The sequence below is a fragment of the Macadamia integrifolia genome, chromosome 3 (genome assembly GCF_013358625.1).
Source record: "Macadamia integrifolia cultivar HAES 741 chromosome 3, SCU_Mint_v3, whole genome shotgun sequence".
NCBI classification, from domain to species: Eukaryota; Viridiplantae; Streptophyta; class Magnoliopsida; order Proteales; family Proteaceae; genus Macadamia; species Macadamia integrifolia.
The window spans coordinates 6992774-7007280 of NC_056559.1; the positions used below are offsets into that span (position 1 = coordinate 6992774).

At 39.7% G+C, this 14507-nt stretch overlaps 1 non-coding gene across 1 annotated transcript; it reads left to right on the top strand.

The window, feature by feature from the left end:
• The first annotated feature begins 5053 nt into the window (after positions 1–5053).
• On the top strand, positions 5054–5155 carry LOC122074975. Its single transcript, XR_006139118.1, has one exon. It is a non-coding gene; the product is annotated as a small nucleolar RNA R71 (small nucleolar RNA).
• The last annotated feature ends 9352 nt before the right edge of the window (positions 5156–14507 follow it).

Sequence of the window (14507 nt, forward strand, 5' to 3'; positions counted from 1 at the left end):
AAAAAAACAAAAAGAAAAACAAATAAAACAAATTGGAAAAGGCAGAAACTGGTTTCCCTCCCCCACACTTAAGTCATGCAATGTCCTCAATGCATGGAAAGAATTAAAAACGAAAACAATGCAAGGGGGTCATACCTGATTAAAAGTTAGTCATCAGTGTAAAGAGGTTCATGGAGATCCATGACCTCTTCACTACCAGTATTAGGAAACTCGAGAAATGGCTTCAAACGCTAACCATTAACCTTCGAAATTACCCCTGTTCTTAGATTCAAAATCTCCACAGCCCCATGGGGATATATATTATGGACAATAAATGGACCATCCCATCGGGATCTAAGCTTACCAGGAAAAAGATGCAATCGAGAGTTGTACAATAAGACCTTATCACCAATTGCAAAAGATTTACGCAGAATGTGTTTATCATGGAAAGCTTTGGTATTTTCCTTGTAAATCCTAGAACTTTCATAGGCTTCATTCCTAAGTTCCTCCAACTTAGATAGTTGGAGCCTACGATGAATTTCCGCATCAGACAAATCAAAGTTGAGCTTCTTGATGGCCCAAAAGACTTTATGCTCCAACTCAACTGGTAAGTGACAAGCTTTCCCATATACCAAACGGTAGGAAAACTGACGAAGATCGATCTTGAATGCAGTCCGATGGGCCCACAAGGCATTAATGAGCCTAAGGGATCAATCCTTACGGTTGGGATTAACAGTTTTCTCCAAGATTTTTTTGATCTGCCTATTAGACACCTCCACTTGGCCATTAGTTTGGGGGTGATAAGGGGTAGATAACTTATGGGTGATCCCATACTTTTTCATTAGGGTCTCAAAAGCCCGATTACAAAAATGAGTACCCCTATCACTAATTATTGCACATGATGCACCAAAGCGAAAAAAAATGTTCTCTTTGAGAAACTGGACCACCACTTTGTGGTCATTAGATTTACAAGGTATGGCCTCTATCCACTTAGAAATATAATCAACGGCCAAAAGTATGTACAAATTCCCAAAGGAATTAGGGAATGATCGCATAAAATCAATGCCCCAAACATCAAAGATCTCAACTACCAAAATAGGGATGAGGGGCATCATGTTCCTCTTATTGATACGGCTAAAAGACTGGCAGGCAAGACAAGCCTTGCAAAAATCAAAAGCATCTCTAAAAGGAGTGGGCCAATAAAATCTGCATTGGAGAATCTTTGCAGCAGTTTTCTTAGGTCCAAAGTATCCACCACATGCATGATCATGACAAAAAGAGATAATAGAATGTTGCTCATGATCAGGAACACATCGTCGGATAATCTGATCCGGACATATCTTAAACAAATAAGGATCATCCTAGAAAAAGTGCTTAACTTGGGAATGAAATCTATACTTATCTTGAGTGGATCAGTGATCCGGAGTCACACCTGAAACTAAGAAATTGACAATGTCAGCAAACCATGGTTCATTGGACACTAAAAATAACTGTTCATTTGGAAAGTTCTCGTTGACTAGAGAATCGACAGTCAAGGAATTGGGAAGCTGGGATAAATGGTCTGCAACTAGGTTTTCAACTCCTTTTTTATCCCTAATTTCTAAATCAAACTCTTGCAAAAGTAAAACCCACCTAATGAGACGGGCTTTGGCATCATTCTTCTGAATTAAGTATCTGAGAGCAGAATGATCAGTATACACCACCACATGTGAACCAACTAAGTAAGACCGAAACTTTTCTAATGCAAACACAACCGCTAAAAATTCTTTTTTAGTGGTTGTATAATTGAGTTGTGCATCATTTAAGGTCCTACTAGCATAATAAATGATAGTGGGCAACTTATTAATCCTTTGACCCAAAACCGCTCCTATAGCAAAATCTGAAGCATCACACATCAGTTCAAAAGGTTCAGTCCAAATAGATGGTTGAACAATGAGTGCATTGGTCAACTGCTTAAATTGTTTGAAGGATTCTAGGCACTCTATAGAAAACTCAAAAGTTTGATCTTTGGCAAGTAATGAAGTGAGAGGTCGAGCTAACTGACTAAAGTTCTTAATAAACCTTTTGTAGAAGCCCGCATGCCCTAAAAAAGATCGGACATCCTTAACAGATTGAGGTGGTAAATTATCAATTAAATCCACTTTGGCTCTATCTACCTTAATTCCTTCATTTGATATTACATGGCCTAAAACAATACCAGATTTAACCATGAAATGGCATTTCTCCCAATTCAAAATCAAATTCTTAGATATGCACATTTTCAAAACTAAAGAAAGATGATGAAGACATTTAGAATAGGAATTCCCATGAATTGAAAAGTCATCCATAAATACTTCTAAGAATTTTTCGACTATGTCAGAAAATATGCTCATTATGCATCATTGAAACGTAATAGGGGCATTACAAAGCCCAAAAGGCATACACCTGTAAACAAATATTCCATATGGGCATGTAAAAGTGATCTTATGTTGGTCATTTAAAGCAATTGGGATCTGGTTATAGCCGAAATATCCATCAAGAAAACAATAGTATTCATGTCCAGCTAACCTCTCTAACGTCTGGTCAATGAATGGCAATGGGAAGTGGTCCTTCCAGGTTGCCACATTAAGTTTTCTGTAGTCTATGCACACTCTCCACCCAGATTGGACACGGGTTGGAATTAGTTCATTGTTGGCATTGGGAACTACAGTCATACCAGACTTCTTAGGCACTACGTGAACTGGGCTTACCCATTGGCTGTCAGAAATAAGATAAATTATTCCATGATCCAAGCACTTTAGGATCTCTTTCCTAATGGCTTCCATCATCACTAGGTTAGCTCTTCTTTGGGGTTTCGTGGATGATTTGGAATCCCCCATAAGATCTATATGATGTTGCACAATAGAAGGGTTTATACCCTTGATATCAGTCATGGTCCAACCTAGGGCTTCCTTATTATCTTTTAACACTTTAAGTAACTCTTCTTCCTGGCTAGAAGTCAAATTTGAAGAAATAATTATAGGAAGAGTCTGATCAGGACCTAGGAAAGCATACCTCAAATTAGATGGCAGCTCCTTAAGATCTAATTTAGAGGGCTCAACTATGGAAGGTTTGGGAATGAAATTAGAAAGGGGTCCTAAGGGCTCCACAGGTGTGTGAAGACTCAAGACTTCAGGAAAGAAATTTTCACTATCATCATCCAACTCATCTATACACTCTTGGAATTCTGAATCAAAATTAATATCAAAGTTGGTAATTAAATCATCAGAAAAATCCAGAAAATCCTCAATCATATTAATCTCTTCTTCCATATGTGGTTGCTTGTCTATCCTAAACATGTTAAACTCAACAGTTCAGTTACCAAAAGATAATCTTAGGAAACCATTCCGACAGTTGATTAATGCATTACTGGTAGCCAAGAATAGTCTTTCTAGAATTATTGGGATCTCATCTTTGGTTGAGAAGGGCTTGGTATCTAACACAATGAAATCAATAGGGAAAATAAATTTTCCCACCTTTAGTAAGACATCCTCAACCATCCCTTTAGGAATTTTAACAGACCTATCTGCCAACTGAAGAGTAGTTCCAGTGGCTTTCAATTCTCCCAATCCAAGTTGCTTGTACACATGGTAAGGTAAAAGATTCACACTTGCACCAAGGTCAAGTAAGGCATGCTCAATGTAGGTGTTGGCCTATGACACAAGATATGGTAGGGCTCCCTGGATCCTTATACTTGGCTGCTATAGGCTGAGCAATTATGGAACTAATGTTACCTGTCAAGAACGCCTTTTTGGGTACACTAGTGATACGTTTGTGAGTACACAAATCTTTCAGTACCTTTGCATAGGTGGGGATCTGGGATATGACATCCAAAAGAGGGATGTTCACTTCTACCTTTTTGAAGACTTCTAAAATTTTATCCATGGAAGCAGTCTTCTTTTTGTGTACCAAGCGATTAGGAAATGGGATAGGATGAACATAAGGACTGTTAGGGATTTGCCCCTGTTCAGAAGAATCATTTTTGGTTTCCTCAACCAAATCATCTTTAGTTTCAGAAAAATCTTTAGGTTCATCAGACGAACCTGAAACAAGAGGCACACTTGTGTCCTCAACTGAAGGAGAGTTAACAGGAGTAATAGATGAGGAAGATTTAAGAACGCTCTATTGGTACTCTCTACCACTCCTAAGGGCATAAACAACATTACATTGGTTAGAGGGCCCTTGTTGGGTCTGACCTTGTACTATATTCAGTGGTGCATTAGTTGATGTTTGTGAACTAACAGGCTAATGATGCCTAGGGTTAGGCTCTGGTTGACTGGGTAAAGTTCCTTTCTCCCTCTCACGCATAATTGAGACAACTTGAGTGAGTTCTCTCATAAGATTTTGATGGCTTGTCATGAGGAGGGCCATATTTTTTTTCAAGTCACTTATTCTACTTGCCTCTCCAGTGTTGGTAAACCCAGGGGGTTGCTGATAAGATGATAGAAGAGGGGCCCTAGGAAAACTCGCCTAAGGTCCTACATTTGACCTAGGAAAAGTATTTTGAGAAAAAGATTGTTGTGCAAAGGGAGGCCTTTGGGGTCCAGGTTGACCTTGATTATAGAAATTGGAAGGTCCTACTTGGTTGCCCTGATTCCAAGAGAAATTTGGGTGATTTCTCCATCCTGGATTGTAGGTATTACTATATGGATTATTCTGGTATAAGGCATTAACACTATCATTAGAAGTGCCCCCAGAGGTGTTGGGGCATTCTTCTAGGAGATGTCCAGGGGACTGGCACCAAGCACAAATCTTAACCAAATTGACTGATGATGACTCTCTAGGAACAATAGCCTCAATTCTCTTGATTAGGCTATCCAAATGGGCTTCCTTGGCTACTATCCCATCCATAAAATATCATTTTCCTCCTATGGTTCTTTCACTCTCTTGGGTTGATTCCCACTCACGGGTTTTGTCAGCTAAGTCAAGTAAGAATTCCCATGTCTTTCCTTCATCTGTAAAGGATGTGAATCCCCCAGGGCACAAAGACTCTATCATTTGTTTATTTTGATAATCAATACCCTCATAAATTAATTGACATAAATGCCGTAAGTCTAGGCCATGGTGAGGGCATTCTTGGAGTAGATCCTTGAATCTCTCCATAAGTTTGGAAAATGACAGACTTTTGCCTAAACTGAAGGATATCACTTCTAAGCTTATTAGTCTTGTGAGTTGGGAAAAACTTCTTAAGGAAGACAACTGTGAACTGTTCCCATGAGGTTATGGAATTTGTGGGTGACCCATACAACCACTTCTTAGCTTGGTCTTTTCAATGCAAAAGTGATAAACCTAAACTTAACAACATCATCAGAAAGCTGTTGGATCTTAATTAGAACACATACCTCTTCAAATTCCCTTAAAAATAGGTATGCATCCTCAGAGGTCAACCCATGGAAGTGGGGCAACATAGTAATGTATTGAGATTTGAGTTCAAAATTATTACCCTGGGCTTGTGGTAGAACTATGTAGGAAGGTTGGGTTGTTCTAGCAGGGTAGAACCTATCTTTCAAAGATTTAGATGAAGGGTTTTGCTGTTGGTCTCCCATATTGAATGGTTTTAAAGAGAGCAAACGTATAAAGTCACTACTTGTTGGATCTCTTCTTTCTAACCGATTCTTAGTATTACATACCCACCTAACACATGCAACAGAAAACTACCCACAACTAGAGTGAGACAAGCACAAAAGAATGGATAGCAAAAAAATTTTTTTAATGATTTTTTAATTATTTTTTTGATTTTTTTTGGCTTTTTGAGAGCTTACCGGTAGGGATCCAGGGTTGCTTAGGTCAATTCCTGAGGTACTGCTACAGGGCGAAACCTGTCTTTATCATATTATAAGGCATGGCGACCTCCACTGATACAACTATTATTGCAAGTTGTTCTTATCAGGAATTCAATAAAAGAAAAGGAAAAACAAAACAAAGCAAATAAAGCACTCCGATTTACCAAAAGAAAGTGAAAAATAACATGGAACTGTCTCCCTGGCAACGGCACCAAAAACTTGTTTGAGATTTTAAATGTAACCACAAGCACGGATCAATGTAGCTACGGGTCGAACTCAGAGAGAGAAACCATTTTATTTATTTTTTTCTTTTAATAATGCGAAAGTGAACCTATTAATGGTTGTGATCTAATTCTAACTACCGTCCTAAACATATGTATCTAAAATAACGTCCTAACCATTCGTCATCTAAGAATTTAAAGACGCAAGCCACGCAATTAAAATTAAATAAATAAATAAGTGAAAATAAACAACCCATGCAATTAAAAGGAAAAAAATGTTGAAATAAAAATAAAGTAAAAGAAAGGGGAGAAAGCTAGAGAGAGACTCACAAGTAGGTTTCTCTACTTAGCCCGAGGGATGCATCATAATATGAGCTTCCCTACTTGACCAGAGAGTCACTCTTACAAGGGTTACTCTACTTGGCTTTAGGGAAAGGGAGACAATTAAAATAAAAGCAATAAATTGATGGTTCTATGGCTAGGAGGGGCAAAGCCAACACATACACTAGCCATGAACCTTGGGGGAAAGGGATAGCAATAATGTAATGTGTGAAATTAAAATCCTAAATTAAGAAAGAAAGGGTAGTCAGAAGAGGGAATGAGAGGGGGGAGAGAAGACTATTGAAAGAGCCTACTTACTTGAACTTTAACCCTTGAACTTGAAAGCTTGGGTGATTTGAGATACTACCAGTACTAAAAACCAGATCTAGAATAAACCAAATCTAAAATTTTTAGTACTAGAGAAAACAAATCTTGAAACAAAAAAAACTAAACTTGAAAAAAAAGATGCTCCACGGCTTGTGATCTTGTCACCTAGATCTAAGCCTAGAACTATAACTTTAAAAATTACAACTCAATTGCATAAATCATAAACATAAAAGGCTGAATAAGAATAAAAGAGTGATTGCATTAATTGACATAAAAAAAAACTATTACAAAAGTGATTAAAGCAAAAATAGAGAAGAACTAAAACTAAAGAGTTAGAGAGGGAGAGAAAGAAGAAAACTAAGTATAAACTAGAAAGTAAACTAAGGGGAATAATAATTAGGAGGGGGGAGGAAGGGGCTTTTATAGGGCTTTTGTCTTGCCTCCTTCCTTTTACAAGTCTTCTTTAAGAAAAGAAAGAAAATAAAATAAAATAAAATCTTGGTAAAAATCCTCATTCTCTAAGATATTGTATGAGGAAGGAGAGAATCCGTTTCCAAAATTAACAAATTCTATTCCTTCCTTGCAATATTAACCAATATCTTGCAATCTTGATTAAATCAGAAAGGAATCTCTGCATAGCATCTTCAAGATCTTGTGAGGTGGCAAGGAGAGAGAATAATCTTCAAGATTTTGTAGGAGAGAGGATGTGGTACAAATGAGTGGATCCCACCTTTGGACTGGTTCTTGATTCACTTTAAGCACTTTCTCTTGTAAACTTGGAAACTAAAAAAAACAAGAAAAATAAAAGTAGTACTTTCCAAAGTGGGGCAAAATGTACACTTATATCCCTAAGATTTCACACATTATTGTGCTCATCACTTATAATACCCCATTGGTCTGTTGCCTGTAAGTGGTAGAGCGATGCCTTTTGATACTGAACTTTGTGTGATGTTGTCGGTCTTGCCCCCAAAAATGGGACCCTTGATCTGATATCAGTTCTTGAGGTACTCCATATCGAGAAATGATATTTTCTTGAATGAATTTTGCTACCTTAGTAGATGTGAGGACCGCATATGACTAAGCTTCTACCCATTTGGTGAAATAATCAATGGCTACCAAAATGAACTCGTGACCATTGGATGCTTTGGGGTTGATCTTCCCAATGATGTCGATGCCCCAAGTGGAGAATGGCTATGGTGAATTAAGCGAATGTAACTCTGTTGGTGGGATATGTATGATGTTGGCAAATATTTGACACTTGTGGCACTTCTTGACAAAGTCTACACAATTCACTTCCATTGTGTTTCAGTAATATCCCAGCCTGAGAAACTTCTTAGATAACATCTTGGCATTCATGTGTGGTCTACAAAGACCTTGATGAATTTCCTCTATGAGGGTTGCGGCTTGCTCCTTGTCTACACACAACAACTGTATTCCATCATAGGATCTCTTGTATAACAAATCCTCTTGAAGAAGAAACTGGGTGGTATATCTCCTTAGAAATTTCTTTTCTCTATCAGTTGCTTCAACTGGGTACTTCCTTTCCCTGATGAAATCCACTATGTGAGTGAACCAAGACCGACCATCCATGGTGGGAGAGTTCACCAAATTCTGATAAATGGGCCTGCTTCTTTGTTCTACCAAGAATGGTTGAACCTTAGCCATAGGGTTGCATTCTACCATAGAAGCCAAGGTTGTAAGGCCATTAGCAAACCTGTTGTTATCTCTCTGGAAGTATTCAAACGAGATCTTCTCAAAGTGTTCAATCACCTCTTCCAGATGTTCTTGATATGGCTTCAACTTTTCATCCCTAGTTTTCCACTTTCCCTGTGTCTGGCAGATGATGATGGATGAATCGCTGTAAACCTTAATCCTTTTCACTCCAATAGTCAAAGCAATTTCGAGCCCCAAAGCATAAGCTTCATATTCAGCAATATTGTTAGTACAGGGGAAGTCGAGGCGGAATGATGAAGGTAAATAAAGACTGTAAGGAGTGACAAGCAATATTCCCGTACCACACCCCTTTTGATTGGCTGCTCCATCAAAGAATAACTACCATTCATTTGTTGTCTTCTTCCTTTATTGCTGTGATTTCTTCATCAGGAAAGGCATCATCCAAGGATCTTTCATCTTCTGTGGGGTGGGCAGCCAAATGATCGGCTATGGCCTGCCCCTTGTTTAATTTCTAAGTAACATAAGTGATGTCAAACTCTGATAGCAAAAGCAACCAATGAGCCATCCTTCCTATTAGGGCTGGTTTCTCAAAGAGGTATTTGATGGGATCCATCCTTGAGATCAAGTGCATTGGATAGGAAACCATGTATTGTCGCAACCTTTTCGTTGCCCAAATTAATGCAGCTCAAGTTCTTTTCAAAGATGTGTACTATGTCTCATATTTCAGGAACTTCTTACTAAGGTAGTATATGGCATGCTCTGCCCCTCCTTTCATCTCTAGAGCCCATGGAATATTCTCCCATGGATAAGTACAAGAGAAGTGATTCACCTCCCACCGACGGTGTCAATAATGGTGGGTTCATGTGGTGTTCCTTGATTTTGTCAAAAGGTTATTGGCATTGGTCATTCTATTTCGTGGGCTGATCCTTCTTCAGCAACTTGAAAATTGGTTCACAAATTGTAGTCAATTGAGCTATGAATCTACTAATATACTGGATATGACCCAAAAATCCTCGTATTTGTTTCTCAGTCCAAGGTGTGGGCATTTCCTAAATTGCGTTGATCTTGATAGTGTCGACTTCAATGCCTCTTTCACTTGCCAAGAAACCTAACAAATTTCCTATTGTTGCCCTGAATACACACTTCTGAGGATTCAACTTTAGCTGATACTTCTTGATTCTTTCAAAGAATCGCCTTAGTGCGGGAATATGCCTCTACCGATGCTTTGACTTCACTATCATGTCATCTACATAGACTTCAACATCTTTGTTCATCATGTCATGTAATAGGGCCATAGCTGCTCTTTGATAAGTTGCCTCGGTGTTCTTTAGTCCAAAAGGCATCACTTTGTAACAATAAGTTCCCCATATAGTGGTGAAGGTTGTCTTCTCACAATCTTCTGGGTGCGTGCTTATTTGGTTGTATCCCGAGAATCCATCCATAAATGATAACAAAGCATACCCTGCCATCTTATCCAGGTAATGGGAAGTCATCTTTAGGGCTTACTTTGTTAATATCTCGGAAGTCTACGCGCATTCATACGTTGCCATCCTTCTTTGGCACTGGTACTATGTTGGCCAACCATTGGGGGTATTTCACCACTTGTAGAGACCCTGCATTCCACTGCTTCACAACCTCTTCTCTAATCTTTTCACTCCATTCTGGATGCATTCTTTGGAGCTTCTGCTTTATCGACTTTGCCCTAGGGTAAGTCGACAATCGATGTTGCACAATATTAAGGTCAATACCAGGCATATCCTCATAAGACCAAGGAAAGTCCTCAATGAATTCCTTCAAGAGAATAATCATCTATTCCGCTTCTTTGTCATCAAGGGTAATGCCAATTTTTACCTCTCGAAGGCATTGGTCGGTTCCTAGATTATTAACCTGCGTATCGTCACGGATGGGTTGGGCTTTCTTTGGTTTGTATTGTTTTATTGATTCTTGATATTTATTAAGATCATCATAAAAAAAAATGGCAAGTCATACTCAGAATCAGAAATTTCATTCATGAAATAAGGAATAATAGAATCGACATACAAGGACTCTGGACTCTCCTCGAGATGGGAGGCCAACATGAAATCATAAACAATAGACTCAACTATAGACTTGATAATTGGCTTGATGCTTTTGCCAGGGGTATTAAGGCTGGTTGACTCAGTAGCATAAGCAAACTTGAAGCTTTCTCTAATGCTTGTCCAGTTCAGGAGTGATTCGGTGGCTCGATTAATGAGGAGGTGTGGCAAAGGGCCTTCTTTTCCTTCTGAAAAAGTTGCTGCTATTTCTTCAACGGTGTAGTAGTTCTTTTGGATAGGTGCCTACTTCTTCATCTAGTCAACCTCGTGTTCTTGAAAACAGAACATTTGGAGCGGTGAGGATTGATGGAGACTGCTCAATCCTCTATTTATAAAGTCCATCTTTTCCAGCCTGTTGAGGGATGCCATCCTGGTGCCTCGGTCACATCTTTGTCCACCTTCACAGACCTTCCCGTTGTAGCTGATTCTGGCACAGTACATGCAAATCATCATTCTTTGTGCTCTTCTTTGCTTTGCATACGCACTTCCTCCTCTGAAAGGACGAGGCTTGAGCTCATGTAGCTCTCGGGCTCTTGGTTTTTGCAAGAGAGACCAAATGTAGCTTTCCAAATTAATGGGAAATGGTAGACTCCAGGTGAGCCCTATCTTCTTTTCCCATTCCCTTGTCAGGAGTACTTGGGGATTTGGCAATTCCTTTGACTGGATCAGTGTTATGGGGTTGCCAAAGGAGAACCCATCTTCAATTAGTGTAATTTCCGCTATCCTGGTGATGCAACTGTCTTAATCACTTTCCTTCACTAGCATTTTTGTTGTTCTACTTCATGAGTCACCTAGTCAAACTCCTCTTAGAAAAATACTTCAAATCCTGGTTGCATCCTTGCGATGGTTTCATCAAACCATGGCTCCACATTACCGTAGAAAGGGAAATCCTCTCCTTCTTTTACAAAGTACCGAGAGTAGGGTAGTAAGAGACAGAGATCTTCCTAGTTATCCTTAGTACTTTCTACCCCTTGGTGGTCGGAGGAGTGCATCCGAGACCATTCTTTCCTTTGTTCACTGTCAAACTAGGCTGCTTTGGAACTCCTTGATGATATTTCTCTAGTCCCATGCGAGGAAAATATTACATATTCTTCATCATTTGATTTACTGGCAGAATCCAGATGGCTTCATAGTTAGCTAGGATTTCCTCATTTGGAACTTCTTTGGCAATGGTTACATAAGTTGTATCTAATTCAAAACCACTTAGTTGAACTTCCTGGTCTTATTCTTCTCCATTTTCTAATATTGGCCAATGTGTTAACCACCTTGGGGTCTCTAGCTATTGTGATCACCTTTTCTTCATAAATGAGCTTCATTTTTTGATGGAGACTAGAGGACACTGCCTTCACATGATGCAACCAAGGCCTTGCCAAGAGCATGTCAAAATCTGTCGGTATATCAATGACTTGGAAATCAATGTCAAACTTCACCGGGCCAATCTTTACGGCAAGGGTAAGGATGCCAAGGATCTTCCTCTTGGTATTGTCATATGCCCGTACGGTTTGTGTAGTCAACCTCATTTCTTCCAGGTTGATACCAATACTCTTTGCCGATCTCAAAGGTAGCGCATTCAAAGTGGATCCATTGTCAACAAGAACCTGGGGAACCACCTTGTTAAGGCATTGTATCATGATGTGAAGAGCTCAATTGTGATGGACCCCTTTGGGAAGCTCTGAATCTAAGAACATTAAGGATTGCATCACATATGTTGCCCCTACTATATGTGTGAGATGTATCGGATTTATCTCGATTGGCACCTGTACATTAGTGAGGGACTTCAAAATTTCTTCACGGTGCATGGGGGATGCCATCAACAATCCCCAAATTAAGATATTACCTTGAGACTTCTTGAGTTGAGTTAGGATTGGATTCTTAGGTTCTCTTTTCAAGCTACTGATTCCAGCCTCATTGGTCCCTGACTGTTCCACTACTACACTACTAGAGCCTTGTCCTTATAGTCTCTTCCACTTCTAGTTTCCATCACGTTGACAGGTTTCTTTACAATAATCATTGTGGGATAACAATCTTCATCATCACTGTTTGCTATGGTGATTATTCCTACCATGGGATCATCCTCTTCTTTTGATTCTCCCTCCCTGCTTAGGGTGGGAAGTTAAGGTCCTCCAAAAATGTTGAGAGCCCTGCCTCATAACTTTTTGACTGCATTAGACACCTGTTAGAATGTGGCATCTACTGCCTTTGCGAATGTGTCATCTGATCCTATTTCCTTTAGATCATTTAGCTGCTCATGGCAGTAACGATCATTGATAGTTACTTCACCCAACATGTTGTCAATTTCTTCTACTCTCTCTTGCATCCTCAATGTGTTAGAGTACACTTCACATAGCTTTTCTTCCAACTCAAATGTGGAGTACTGTTCATCCATATAAACTTGTGTCAGCTCTCCAGATTCCTCATAGTTTTCTGAATCTAATGTAGAATCATCTCCCCCATGCAGAGGGAAGGGTAAATGCCACTTGTCAAATCAACTATTAGGTCATCACCACCGATAGCATAAACTGAGAAACATGTCTAGTGATCTGGTGAGTAATATTCTGACTCATCATCATTATCATTGTACCAAGGCCCTTGGTAGTCATCCTAGTCTGGATACTCATCATCCTCTTGAGAATCAGAGTCATCTCCATCCTTCTCATCCTCATTCTCATCCACATCATCGTCGTCATCATCCTCTTCTTTATTGATTTCCTCCTCACTTGGTTCTCCATCAGGTTCCTCTTGACCATCAAATTCTCTTGATTCATCATTCTCTGTGTCATTCCCTATGAGGGTTAGGGAGGTGTGCTCTTTAATCTATTCCCCTATGGCCAAGGCGGTTACTGCTCTGAGAAGATCATCTGTAATCTCTTCGATTTCCTCTGGATTGTCCTCTGAAGATATAGTGGATTGAATTAGAGAAGTGGGATCACTCTCTTGGTCTTCCCCTAATGCATTCACTGACCCTGTTGATGAAGTCATTTTTAGGGAGTCTGGTAGTGCAAGCATATCCTTACAATTGTACCCGTCCGTCTATCCTTCTTTTGTGTTATATACCATACCTTGAGAATGGGATTGGTATGAGGGTGATGAGGGATATGAAGCGAGATGATAGATATGAAGATGATGTAATGTGAGAGGTAGGATATGAAGATTGGGGGTGATAGGATGAGGAAATTCCTTCTCCTTTATGGTGGGGGGAAGGTTGATGATATGGCAGAGGCTGATAATATAGTGAAGGTGGGCGGTATAGTGGAGGTAGGTAATATGGTATGGTAGATTCTTCTATTGATGAGGAAGGATGAATGGCAGGAGTCCGATCTTCTGATTCTTCCTCTGATGACTCACCTCTTTTGGGAGTCCTCATGGCTCTGGCCCTTTGATTCATGATTTTCCTATAAGCGTGAGCATTTATGTGATTCTTTCGAGCTCTAGTTACAATGAGTTGAGTGGGATCACTCTCTGTGGCTTCTTCATCTAGATTGTTCACATGATCGGGGAGTGGATTGGTGTTGACATTGGGAGGTTGCTTTACCTTGACCTCAATGGTTCCATTGTCCACCAAATCCTGAATTGTATGTTGCAAACCCAAGCATCTTTCAGTGTTGTACCCCTTTTGAGTGTGGTAAGCATAATATTCATGATCCCTATACCAAGCTAGAGGAGGGATGCCGATCACTCCTGGAGTATTGAGTTATGAATCCAACGCAACTTGAATCCCTAGCAATCCTTATTTCTTCAACTTCTTATACACTACTGTGATGGCACTCCCAAATTAGAAAATTGCCTTTTTGGATGAGGGGCCTTCTGAGAGGATGCATCTGTTTATATTACAAATGGTTGTGAAGAAGTGGTTGGGGAGACTGACTGCTGAACTGCACTCACCACATTAGTTTCTGGACCCTTTCCACGTCTGACTCAGTTATTCTTCCCTGCATCTTGGGAGGATCCTTGAACTGAGCTTCCCTTAGGATTCTGTTTTCCACACATGTGCCAGTGGCTATTAGGGCATCAAAAGTCTGTAGATGTTGGTAGCAGAGGACATCATAAAAAGGCTTTGATTAGTTCTCAATCAACATCTCTAATTGCTCTGCTTCCGAAGGCCGATCTAC